This window comes from Tetrao urogallus, assembly GCF_951394365.1.
Source record: "Tetrao urogallus genome assembly, chromosome: 8".
Classification (NCBI taxonomy): domain Eukaryota; kingdom Metazoa; phylum Chordata; class Aves; order Galliformes; family Phasianidae; genus Tetrao; species Tetrao urogallus.
The window spans coordinates 35,381,187-35,395,081 of NC_136821.1; the positions used below are offsets into that span (position 1 = coordinate 35,381,187).

The window sequence follows — 13,895 nt, forward strand, 5'->3', positions numbered from 1 at the left end:
AAATAACAGACACTGCTCCCAGTGGTGTTAATTTGCCAAGTCACAGGATTGTATCTGATTGTTTCACGATCCCTCACATTTTCTACCAACCTTCCTTCACTCACTGCGAGGTACTCATGAGACCACCAAAGGTACTCGACCCAATACAAAAGGAAGTTCAATAACACATAATGGAAAGTAGTCTGTTACAAATCCAGTGCTGATGGATACATTTCCTTCACATAGATTTGCTTCCTAATGAAGGGTGAAGCTCTCAGGGCGGAGCACCACTCCGGTGGCATACATAGAAGGGAAACTTGCCTACACTCACCACACGCACTTGCCTATCCTCAACCAACTGGGAGAATGATGCCTTAAAAGCAAAACAAAAGCAAGTTAGAAACAACTTGCTGACTCTCGTTTGAGCATACTTTGCAAGTGAAAGATGGAGCTGCCTACGCAGCAAAAGCAGAAGCAAAGAATTGTATCAGGCAAGAACTAAAAACAGAGCACAACCCACCTGAGAGAGCTGCTTGTGAGCACAGTTCACTCCTCCAACCGCAATCATGTTGGGCATCAATGGTCTTGGATATTCTAGCACAAAGTCAAACCTCAGAAGCCATACGGAAGCCTTGCCTAAGAGATCAAGTACAGTCACATCTCGCTGAAGGAACTCAGAAGCCAGTTTTTCATATGGTTTAAAAATAAAGTCACAAAGAAAGAGATTGGAGGTGTCAAAGATGACATTCTTGACACGCTGGAGGAAGTTCATGTGATCTGCGTGGTATGAAAATGCCCTGGGAACATATGAAGGGGGATTGGGACACTGGGTGGCCTCAAATTCCAATCCACATGGTATTCCTCTCATGAAATACACAGAAGGGATGGAAAGGTGCTCGGCCAGTATTGCTCCACAGGGCAGTACAGGATCCGTTAAGAGAGCATCGAAGTTACTCTGCTCGAGATACCTGATAAGTTCTGCGTTGTGCAGTAACTCTTCACAGGTTAGGAAACCTAAATCAAATCTTTTTTTCAGATTTTCACGTAGTCTAAAAAACCTTTCCAGAAAAGATCCATCTTCCAATAGATCTGCTAAAAATGTGTCGAAACTGCTCTCCATCCCATCTTGTGGGAAGTCAACACGGTAGGTTTTCAGGACAAAATTCTCCGATGGCTTTATGTTTAAAGTGACGTCACATGCAAGGACGACAATTTCATGTCCTTTCTGCTTCAGGACTTCAAACATTTCCAGCGCACTGAACCAGGGACTGCCATCCACAAACACCACCAGCAGCTTCCCACCTGCAGCCAAGCTGAGCACGGACAGCAGCAGAAGCAGCGACACTGAGACTTGTGGATGAGAAGGAAGCAGCAGGGCCATTCCTGCAGAAATGAGGCAGAGCTGCACTGGAAGAAAACTCCGGGCAGCTCTGAAGCAACAGCAACAGCCCTGCGCTCATTAAGCTATCTGCTCAATGCCGTAGAGTTTGATCCTTCTGTAATGTATTTGCTGTGTGGTAAATGTTTAATCACTGGTTTGATAAAAGGCTGGATAGCCAGCAATACAGTTCAGCCAAGTCCATGGGTGGGTGGTGCCACTGCTCCCACCAGCTATGCCCCATCTGTTCCTTTTAGAGGAGGAGTGGTGTGTCACCCTGGAAGGAAGCAGGAATAGGTCCATGTGGCTCTGTGCTTCTAATAGCATCCCTCAGGGTGAAACTTTTGCATCCACAGGAGATCTGTCATGCCCACATCACCACTGCGCCTAGCAGCAGCTGCTCTCTCTTCTCTGGGCATGGCCTCTCCTGCTGAACATTCATCTCTGGAAGACCTATGGGCCAACACTGGATGTGAAAGAGATGTTCAAGAGTCTGTCTGGAATGGGGAGGCTGATGATGACTGAGGCATCATCCCAGGTTTGTTTGCAGGATGCATCATCATCCACGCAATGAGGTACTTCCAGTGCAGCACAACAGAGAGAGAGGACTTAATATTCCTCTTTTCCCCTCATCTGATTGAAGGTGTCTGATTACCGTAGTCTAACAGTAACATGAAATTATTGAATGGTTGTGTTGGAAGGGACTTTAAAGCCCACCCTGTTCCAACTCCTGGTCACAGACAGGGTTTCCACTCTCCAGATCAGATTTTCCAGAGCCCTTTGCAAAGTGGCCTTCAAGAACTGCAGGGATTGTGCGTCCTCTGTTACGCTGGGCAGCATGTTCTAGAGCATGGCCCCGTTCTGTCCTTGCCTAGGAAAGTGGTAGAAGCTAACAATGCAGCCGTAGGAAAGTAAGGGGGAAAATAAAAAGGTAACTAACCTTTGACAACAGTTTTCCCGAGTGCATTTTATGTGTCTGATCCAGACCATGTTAGGCATTACAGGCCTGGGAATACTCAAACATATTTCAAAATTTAAAATACTTCTGAAGATTGGGAAAGGTTTGCAAAGCGAGAAACATGGAGCAGCTGAGGTCCTTTGGTTTGTTCAGCCCAGAAAAGAAGAGGCTGAGGGGAGGTCCCTTGTGGTGGGCCACAGCTTCTCATGGGGAGTGGAAGGGCAGAGCAGAGCTGTGCTCTCTGCTGACAGTGACAGACAGGGGACGGTCAGGTTGTGCGAGGAGAAGGCTGTGCCCCAGAGGGTGGTGGGCACGGAGCATCTCCCAGGTCAATGGGCACGGCCCCGAGCTTCTGGAGCTCAGGGAGCTTTGGTACACAAACCTCAGCCACGGGGATTGGGTTTGGGTGGTGCTGTGTGAGGCTGGGGGTTGGACTCAATGACCGCTGTAGTTCCTGTCTATCTGGGCATATTTCATGATTCTGTGATTCCCTGGCTTTTGGAACAGGTTTTTCCCTTCTGGAGGAATGCTGGGAAAGGAGTACTAGTGCAACTGGGACTCAAGGCTGAGAGAATAATAGCCACCTCATCCACACCTGAAAATAGCTTTCTGTATAAGGGCAATTCACCCAAAGCAGAAACACACTACGAGAAGCAGCACCCATGAAATCAGCGAAAGGAGGAAGAGGTTTGCAAAGCAAGAATTGCCACAAGTTCTTGCTGCTGTAAAAAGCCAAGGGCAGGATCTGGCATAGGACATTGGTTCTTCAACCAACAGACAGTAAGAGAAGGATCATAAGCATAGCTTCAACCTCTAAGTAAAGACAAATCTGAAAGACCAAACTAGGAGTTTCACAAATAACCCTAACTGCTCACATACACACACAAAAGAACCATCTTGTACTATTCTCACCACCTTTTATACTATCTACCTCTATCAGAGAAATGGAATTCTTCAGATGGTAGCAGAAGGTATTTTGGGTGCGCTTCTGAGCAACAAGAATAGATTCAGACCCTCTGCATATTTACATAGATGTCAGCTGAGATATCTCTGTTCTAGACACAATTTTTATATTGTGATATGCAAGTGTCTTCACCAAAACAAGTACTTGCACCCCCTGGTAAGTGAAAAGAAGCTTGAACCTGTTTACACAGTTAGAGAAACCTTTCTAACTAAATGATAAAAAGGTTCTATAGTGAAAACAGTGGTTTAGGAGAAGAAAAAGAAACAACCTAGAGCAGCACCCATGTGAGATAGCTTTTCATGAGCGTAGGTTATTCTTCCAATTATGATCATGTTTGGTATCAGTTGTCTCGGATAATGAAACAGTAAAAGCCAAATAGATTCCTTGTGTAAGAGATCTAATACAGTCACATATTTTAGAAGAGTTACCCAGAGCCATTTAAATTTGAAATACTTTATCTTTTGAATGAGATATTCGGTTATCTTCACTGAGTCGAGTACTGGCAGCTCTTCATAAATAAAAAGCAGCCTGAAATCCTTTTGCCATCAACAGCTAAAAGAAACCTTCCAAAAAAAAGTGTGTGTCACAACATCTCAGTGTATGTAAAAGCCCACAAGAATGACAGTAAAAAGAAAACAGATGACCCACCTGAGTTAGCTTCTTCTGGGCACAATTTACTCCGCTAACCATAATCATGTTGGGCATCAGTGGTCTTGCATAGTGTAAAACAAAGTCTAATTTAATGAGCCAAATGGAAGCCTTGCTTAAGAGACCTGGCACAGTCACATCTCGCTGAAGAAACTCAGAAGCCAGCTTTGCATATGGCAGAAACACGACATCACATAGAAAAAAATTTGATATTTCAAAGACGACATTCTCCACACGCTGGAGGAAGTTCATGTGGTCTGTATTTTCTGTAAATATCCTGGGGACATAAGAAGGGGGATTTGGACACTGAGTGGCTTCAAATTCCAAGCCACATGGCATTTGCTGCAAGTAGAGCACAGATGGAACTGAAAGATGCTCAGCCATGCTGCCCACAAGGTAGCAGTGGATCTGTAAAGACAGCATCAAACTTACTCTCCTGAAGATATCTGATAAGTTCTTTGTTGTACAGTAACTGTTCACAAATAGACAGGAACATAGTGGAACTATTTTTCAACCCTTGATACGCTATAATAAATCTTTCCAAGAAGGATCCTTCAGCAAATACATCCTGACCAGTCCTCCGGAACATGTCATCCATCTCTTGCTGCGTGAAAGGGACTGGGTACATTTTCATAATAAAATTATCCGTTGGCTTTATATATAAACTGACTTCAGGTGCAACGACAACTATTTCATGTCCTTTCTGCCTGAGCTCGTCCAATACTTCCCGCATGCTGAGCCAATGACTCCCATCTAGCGGCACCACCAGCAGCTTCCCACCTGCAGCCAAGCTGAGCACGGACAGCAGCAGAAGCAGCGACACTGAGACTTGTGGATGAGAAGGAAGCAGCAGGGCCATTCCTGCACAAATGAGGCAGAGCTGCGCTGGAAGAAAACTCCGGGCAGCTCTGAAGCAACAGCAACAGCCCTGTGCTCTTTGAGCTATCTGTGCTATATCATAACTTTTGATCCTGCAACAAGGTATTTGCTGTGTAGTAAATGTGTAACCTGTGATCTCATGAAAGTCTCGATAACAAGTACTAAGTTCAGGCATTCCACAGGGGACTGCTTAGTCTGATGAACACATCAATGAAACACCATTTGTTTCAGTTCGAGGAACAGTGAAATGTGATCTTGTAACGAGGAAGGGGTGGTTCTGTGTACAACTGTGCTCCACGTTCGTCAAGCATCAGGGGGTACACTCCTTGCACAGACACAACTATTCCCTCTCAGGCCTGTTCAGACTTCCTCTAGAATGATTTTTCATGAGACCTGCTCATCAGGTAACGTCCATCCCTGTCTTCCCTTCAGAACACTACTGCAGCCATCTCCTTCTTTCCTCTCTGACGTTTATTGGGAGATCTGTTCTTGCACCTTCAGGGCCAACTATTTCACATTTCTTCTGACTGCACTCATCTACAAGCACACACAGACACTGACACCTACCTAGCAGAAGCACCAGCTGCTCTCATGAACTGTGCTCTCATACAAACATCTTAAGCTGTTCTCATCACCTTTCACATTTCCTACCTCTAGCAGAGAAGTTGAATTTCTCAGGTGGTAACGGAAGGTATTATGGGCTTGGGTCAGAGCAACAAGGGTAGATTCAGATGTACAGATCTGTATAGATATCAGCTGAGATATATCTGTTCTAAACAATCTGAGCTACTCAGTAACTTGCGAACCTTGGATGTATCCAAAGTGTGGTAAATGTGTATTCCTGGGTTAGGTAAGAGGTCAGATAACAAGCACTAGGAATCAGAAAAGTACATAGGTGGGTGCAAAAGGGGTGGGTACAATAGATAAGCTGCAGAACATTCTACAGGATGAACAGTAGAGTGTAACACAGAAGAAGGGAGGGAGCACGTTGTATGGAACTGTGCTCCTGATAACAGTGATCTTTGAAGCTCTTTGTCCTGGTTTCCACAGTACCTGGCAATGCTTTTGGATAGTGGATACAAGGCCCCGCCTCAGACCTTCACTAGAAGTGCAAAGAATTTCTCTTCAACTGAGAGCAGCCCAGGAAAGAAATTCTAGGTGGAAAACACAGAAAAAGAAAAGCGCTTTCGCAGCTCTCGTGCAATTCACCAGGATCCACCATGCCACCATACCTCCTTCAGGCTCACAACATCGACCGCATCTCAGATATCACGGTCATTACCAAGGATCATTTGCCTGAGGTCTGCCTACTACCATAGATGCTGCTTCTTAGTTTGCACATCCATGACCTGGGATATTCCGGTTCATTCTGGCTTTGGAAATCCCCTGGTGTATGGCAGATAACATCACTGAGAGAGAAAGAATTGGTAAGGGAGCAAAGGTACCCGCGGACAGAAGCCTGATGTGCATTTCTCTATGAACAGCAGACACTACTCCCAACAGTTGCCAAGTTGATGATTATCTCTGACTGTGAGGCTGTGGCAGTCCCTCAGACTTTCCACTACCCTCCCATCACTCTTCATGAGTGATCTAAAGAAAGATCTTCATGAGAGCAAGAAAGGACCAAATTACTCAACGTATTTCAATAGCACATAACAAAAAAGTAATCTGTAACAAATCCAGTGTTCACGACACAGTTAAATTGACCTTAGAGAGCTTTTCTTTCTAATGGCAGTTGAAGCTTCAGTGCACACTACCACTCTACTAGCGGACACACAGGGGAAGTCATCTCTTCTCAGCCAAGTGGGAGAATGCCTTCTTGTACAGGGAGAAGAAACAAGTCAGAAGCCACTTATTGCCTCTCAATTCACCATATTTTGTAAATGAAAAGATGAAGTTGTCTATGCAGAAAGAGCAGAAATTGAGGAAGAAATGACAGAAAGACATTTGTTTTCACTGGGAGTTGCACAGCTCACTTCTATTGAGAACTAAATATTCGATATGCAAAATTACAATTTCAGGAGCACGGAAGTCTATCAGAATAAGAATTAAAACCAGAGCACGACCCACCTGAGAGAGCTGCTTGTGAGCACAGTTCACTCCTCCAACCGCAATCATGTTGGGCATCAATGGTCTTGGATACTCTAGCACATAGTCAAACCTCAGAAGCCATACGGAAGCCTTACGAAAGAGATCTAGCATGGTCACATCTCGCTGAAGGAACTCAGAAGCCAATTTGTCATATGGTTTAAAAAGAAAGTCACAAAGAAAGAGATTGGAGATGTCAAAGATGACATTCTTGACACGCTGGAGGAAGTTCATGTGATCTGTATGTTCAGAAAATAGCCTGGGAACATAAGAAGGGGGACTGGGACACTGGGTGGCCTCAAAGTCTAATCCACATGGTATTCCTATCATGAAATACACAGAAGGGATGGAAAGATGTTCAGCCAGTATCGCTCCGCAAGAAAATATAGGATCCGTAAAGAGAGCATCGAAGTTACTCTCCTCCAGATATCGCATAAGATCTTTGTTGTGCAGTAACTGTTCACAGGATAGGAAACCTAAATCAAAACCTTTTTTCATATTTTCACGTAATCTAAAAAATCTTTCCAGAAATGATCCTTCTTCAAATGAATTTGTTATAAATCTGTGGAAATTGTCATCCATCTCTTCCTGTGGGAAGGTAACTGGGTAGGTTTTCACAGTAACATTCCCTGATGGCTTTACATTTATATTGGCTTCAGGTGCAACGACGACCATTTCATGTCCTTTCTGCTTCAGAATTTCTAACATTTCCAGCACGCTGAACCAGGGACTGCCATCCACAAACACCACCAGCAGCTTCCCACCTGCAGCCAAGCTGAGCACGGACAGCAGCAGAAGCAGCGACACTGAGACTTGTGGATGAGAAGGAAGCAGCAGGGCCATTCCTGCAGAAATGAGGGAGAGCTGCACTGGAAGAAAACTCTGGGCAGCTCTGAAGCAACAGCAACAGCCCTGTGCTCTTTGAGCTATCTGCCCTATGCCATAGGTTGTGATCCTTCCATAATATAATTGCTGTGTGGTAAATGTTTAATCATTGGTTTGATAAAAGGCTGGATAGCCAGCACTAGAGTTCAACCAAGTCCATGGGTGGGTGGTGCCACTGCTCCCACCAGCTATGCCCCATCTGTTCCTTTTAGAGGAGGAGTGGTGTGTGACCCTGGAAGGAAGCAGGAATAGGTCCATGTGGCTCTGTGCTTCTAATAGCATCCCTCAGGGTGAAACTTTTGCATCCACAGGAGATCTGTCATGCCCACATCACCACTGCGCCTAGCAGCAGCTGCTCTCTCTTCTCTGGGCATGGCCCCTCCTCTGAACATTCATCTCTAGAAGGCCTATGGGCCAACACTGGATGTGAAAGAGATGTTCAAGCGTCTGTCTGAAATGAGGAGGCTGATGATGACTGAGGCACTATCCCAGGTTGGTGTGCAGGATGCATCATCACCCACACAATGAGGTACTTCCAGTGCAGCACAACAGAGAGAGAGAACTTACCTTTCCCTCCTCTCCCCTCATCTGATTGAAGGCCTTACCGTAGTGTTACAGTAATATGAAATTATTGAATGGTTGTGTTGGAAGGGACTTTGAAGCCCACCCTGTTCCAACCCCTGGTCACAGACAGGGTTTCCACTCTCCAGATCAGATTTTCCAGAGCCCTTTGCAAAGTGGCCTTCAAGAACTGCAAGGATTGTGCATCCTCTGTTACGCTGGGCAGCATGTTCTAGAGCATGGCCCCGTTCTGTTATCACATGGTCATTGCCTAGGAAAGTGGTAGAAGCTAACAATGCAGCCATAGGAAAGTAAGGGGGAAAATAGAAAGGTAACTAACCTTTGATAACAGTTTTTCCCGAGTGCAGGTTATGCCTCCGATCAAGACCATGTTCGGCATTACAGGCCTGGGATACTCAAACACAAAGTCATACTTCATAAGCCAGATAGATGCACGGCTTAAAAGTTCAAGCAGTGTTGCCTCCTGCTGCAGGAACTCTTTGATCAAGTGATCGTACGGTGAATAGAGAAATCTACAGGTTAGGGTACTGCTCAGGCTAACTAGGAGATTGCCGAGGCGCTGGAAGAACCCCATGCGATCCGTGTACTGTGTGAAGAACCTGGGAATGTAAGAGGGAGGATTTGGGCAGAGGGTAGCATGGAAGTCCAGGCTGCACGGCAGTCCCCGTACGAGGTACACAGAAGGTATGGAGAGATGCTCAGCCACTATCTGTCCACAGGGAAAAAAAGGATCCATAAAGACACCGTCAAACATGCTTTCTTCAAGGTATTTCATCAGCTCTTTGTTGGAAAGAAGCCTCTTGCAGGAATCATGAAACATTGCTGTAATATTTGCTATTTTTGAGAACTTTTCCAAGAAAGGTTGAGGTAGGAAACTCTTATAGCCAAGCTTTTTAAATTCTGCCTCCACAAACTCCCTGGTGTAAGACACGGGGTAGGTTTTCATGGTATAATGCATCGACGCACCTATTCGCAAACTTATCTCTGGAGCAGTGACCACAATTTCGTGTCCTCTGTGTCTGAGCCGCTCCACAACCTGGCGCATGCTGAGCCAGTGACTGCCATCAATAGGGATAACCAAAAGCTTCCCACCTTCGGAAGAGGTCCTCAGGAGTAGGAAAATCACAGCCCAGGAGGCAAGAAAACGAAATCCTGGATGCAAAGAGGCCATTTCCCTTCGGTAGAATGTCCGCAAGACTTTATGTGGATGCGGAGATCCCGAAAGCAAGAAAGAATGACTTGTACTTTGCTCTTCCATCTTTGCTAAGGTAAATGTTTAATTCCTAATGGTCCGTAAGCAGAAATTAGGGTAATTTTTAACTTTAAGTAAAGGTTGAATTTATGATTTGCACACACAGAGAAGGCTTTGGACAAATGAGATATAGTTGAGCGTTGGCGTCAACATTGAAGCATTCAAGCGCTCGAGGGACAGCAGTGGGCAATGTGCTTACGTGAAACACTGAACAAAGCCATGAATGGGAGGCAGTGCCTGACCCAGCAGCCACTGTCAGGGCCCAGCGATTAACATGATGTGAATGCTGAACTCCCTGCCTTCACGTCTGTTCAGCTTGTTGGTACAACACTTGTCACAGAAATCTGAGCTTTGCATAATTTTGTACCACTATAAACAAAAAGTAAAGATTGATAGGCAGCAGGTTGATAAGGCTTATCTTCAGATTTGTTTCTATACGGTAGCAGTTATCAAAGTGAAAGCCTTTGGTCTACAGTAGAAAATGCAATGCAAATATAGCAATAACTTCTGCTGTTGCAACACCACAGTGGTGTGAAACAGTGAATAAATGACCACATCTGCACTTTTTACAAAGTTTACTATCTCAAGGTTCACTAGGGAGATTTGAATAAGTTACGGAGGAAGAGTAGATAGCTAGAAACGTAAAGTCATCTTTTTCAAATCATCCTCTCATGTGCCATCCTACACTGCTTCTTACAGAAATTCAGAGTCAAAGCAGCTCTCTTTATTGTGTTTGATTGCATACACTACCGAGTGTTGGGGTACTCATCCACAGAATCATTCTCTGTGGCACACCATGCGCGTTGGGCTTTATACACGGAGATAGTTTCTGTCCTTTGCATCCTTTGTCCATCCAGGTCTCCTGCAACTAATCAGTATTCCACAACTGTTGTGGATATTTAATCTTCTGACATACAATTACTCTGTCATTTATCTAAATACAGCATGTGTGCCACGAGTGTGTAATTTTTTGGTGACGTGGTTGGGCAAAGCTAAGCTATCCCGACACAACTGTGCAGTTTAGACATCTTCATTGAAGCTTTTCCTGGCAGAAATCCTTGAGGTGATTCTAGTACAGAAGGCTAAGCACATCTGTAAGTCCTGAGCATGTAAGGACTGGGATGAAGGGTGGCTTTGTAGTCTAAGCTACACTGAAGACCACACATGAAATAAACTGAATGGAGAAATTTAGCAACGACTGGTCCACAGGAAAACATGGGATTCATCATGACGGCATGAAATTTGTAATCCTGGAGATAGTTCATTAACTTTTCATTACGTAAGAGGTACTGACAAGCAAATGAGAACACATTGGTCAGTTCTGATAGACGACCGAGTGAAAACATAACTATTTCTCAAAGGGTAGGGTCAAGAAAACGTATTTCACCAATGAAGTGAACAAGCTCAGCGTATATCTGGTATTTCCACTTAAGTGCATGGGGCTGCTGGCGGGAGAAGAGAACTTCTTATTTCTACCAAACAGTACATGAAAGCAAAAAGCAGTTGTATCTCATTTTGTAACTTGATCTGTAATCTTTAGCTCTATAAAATGTTTCAGCTTTGCCTCCTCCCTCCGCTTTTGCTAGGAAAAGCGTCCAGAGTTCACATACCAAGCTGGCAGCAGTAAACAGGAGCCCGCAAGCCTAGCCGTGGTGTCACCAAAGTTTGAGCAACATATTAACCAAAGCTTTTTTACATCAGCCACGACAAAGCAGAATAAGCTGTCCTTGTTTACGAGGGATCATAGGAGTTCATAAGAGAGCGGCGCAGGACAACCTTCTTTTTGAAAGATATGATGCATCAGAAAAGGCAGTCCTTGATCAAGGGGGCACGTTAGAGTTAGTAAATTTGAGGTTTGGGCCAAAAGCTTTTGAGATTTCTTGAAAATTGCTACTTTCAAACAAAGTTAAGAAGACCTAGCTGTGGTATGAGACAGTGGGAATTTTCCACTTCTGCCCTCTGATTACTAGAAGAAAGGGAGGACAAAGCTTTTGAGCTGCTTCTGCAGGTGCTGTGCTAAGACTTTTGAGGAGAAAAACAAAACAAAACGAAACAACAACATAAAATCAGGATCTTGGAAGTCCTGTTCTCTGTCACACTCTGCAGTAGCCTGCAACTGCTTTAGAAGGATCAACAGTTATGGTGGAGTCAAACTTTTCTTGATAGCACTCATGGTATAAGGTCAAGAATGGCTGCAAATGGCAGTTGGAGAGATTCAGCAGGGGGGTTGGACTAAACGACCTGTAAGGATCCCTTCCAACTCAAGCAATTCTATAATTCTACTGAGATTTGGAAAATGTTTCAGTGCTTTTTACCCCTGAGGTTTAGACAGTCTGCCTGTATAACACCATGGCTGACTTGATCTAATGTTGAGGAGCTCCACCCTGAGGACTTCCTCAGACATCCAGATCAGGTTGAATTTGAGTGGGATTGAAGTGCTTAAACACTCCTGAGAAACTGGGCTGAAGCTGTAGCAACTAACACAGTGGACAGACAGGGAATACTAAGTGGATAAGTGAGTGAATGACTGAGTGTCTATATTTCACAGCAGATAGGAAGAACGTGCAAAAGCACATTAAAACTTTCAAGATAAACCTAGAAGAGTGGCTGTCTGCAGTTTGTGCTTCAAAGAGGGGCCTCACCAACCTGATCTCATCAAGCAGATTTCACAGAAAGGGAAAAGGTGAATGACAAAAGTCTGCAGATTTTCCAAAGCTCTCTAGGTGGAATGGTAAGTGTAAAGTGAATTTTCATACGTCACCCTCTAGACAGCAGGAAGAATTCTGATAGCCAGGGAACTGGCAAATTTGCGGTATGGTCAATTCTATGTGGTCTTTCAGCCCTGCTGACATTTCTGCCAAACATGTATCTATCTGCACAGGAAACACTAATAACCAACAATCTAACACTAATAACATAATGCAGTAAAGCAACATTAAAGAGATTAAGCAAACAAACAAACAAGCAAGCAGAAACAGATAAAACCTGAAGGCTAACAGCACGTGCATAACAGTGTAAAGGTTGTGCCACTGGATTTTAAGCAACACACAAACACCTTGCAACAGATTCAAGCTTACTTGAGTCCAGAGGTTGAAGTCCACTGGCAGAACACTAAGTTCAGCCTCTTCCAAAGGTGAAGGAAAAAAAGAGATATCTCCCTGGAGAAAATAATGCTGAAGTACAGAGTTGAGTGTCAAGCCTGTACACTGGGAAGAGCACAGTAAGTACCCCCATTTGGAGGAATCAGTGAATACCTATTCATAATTCTACCAATTCCAGCAGTCACTATGTCTCTCTCATTAACCATCCTTTTAAAGTTCATTTATAGGTTCTGTGTGCAAAAAAACCCCAGCGTCCTGCTGGTGTTGATACTGGTGAGGTTTTTGGTGTGTGGTACGAAACACTACTCTCCTTTGTTTGTTTAAGCTTGCTGCTTCCTCATTAGGGTGTTTGTTATAGGTCAGGTAGTGGAAGAAACAGCGCATATCAGTTCCCCTTTCACCTTCTCTACTCCTTCCAGGATTTCGAGACCGCTGTCACAGATTCTGTCGTAGCTCTCCGTAAAAGTTCAACCACAGTTTATTCCATCTCTGCTTTTCTAGACTGACTGCCTAGCGTGAGCCCTCTTCAAAATGCTTCATTTTTATGATGTGCATCTTCCTTAAAAAGAAAGAGGCAGGGATGTAGAGAAAATCTGCAATGACAAAACGGATCAGAGGGTGAACAAAGATCTCCTCAAACAAAACTCTCACGCAGAAGATGCTTAGAAACAGCGAACATCGCATCAACAGCCCTGAGTGAAGAAGCCGTGAGAAACCTGCTCTAGTTTCAAAGCTGTCTTTTAGCAGAGAGTACACGACTGATGAAGAGTTACCCAGAGCCAATTGCATCTGAAAGACTTTCTTCAATTCTTACTGAGATATTCAGATGTCTTCATTGAAACAATCCTGGCACCTCTTGGCAAAGAAAAAGCAGCCTGAAATGCTTGGAGGGGGGGGTGGATTTGGGAAGGACTGTGCTTCAGACACACATCAAGCATCAGAAGAACACTAGCAGCCCTTACACACACACAACTGAAGGAGAATTTTGATGACAGTTCCCTGTGAGACATGCGACAGCCTGACGAGTTGGACTTCAGAATACCCAATATCCTTTATGGCCGGTGCACATGGCATGCTTTTTTGTTATACAACAAACTAGACCTGTTGGCATGAGAGGAGGGGAAATAGAGTAAAAAAAAAACCACTACTGGAGAGCATCCAGTGACTGAAAGATGCTCTGA

General features: G+C 44.4%; 1 pseudogene across 1 annotated transcript; it reads right to left on the reverse strand.

Moving 5' to 3' along the window:
* Positions 1–8,177: 8,177 nt before the first annotated feature.
* On the reverse strand, positions 8,178–9,532 carry LOC306949119 (UDP-glucuronosyltransferase 1A1 pseudogene; annotated as a pseudogene). Its single transcript has 2 exons — positions 8,681–9,532; positions 8,178–8,186 (listed from the first exon to the last, which is right to left on the reverse strand). The product of its transcript is annotated as a UDP-glucuronosyltransferase 1A1 pseudogene (transcript).
* Positions 9,533–13,895: the final 4,363 nt, after the last annotated feature.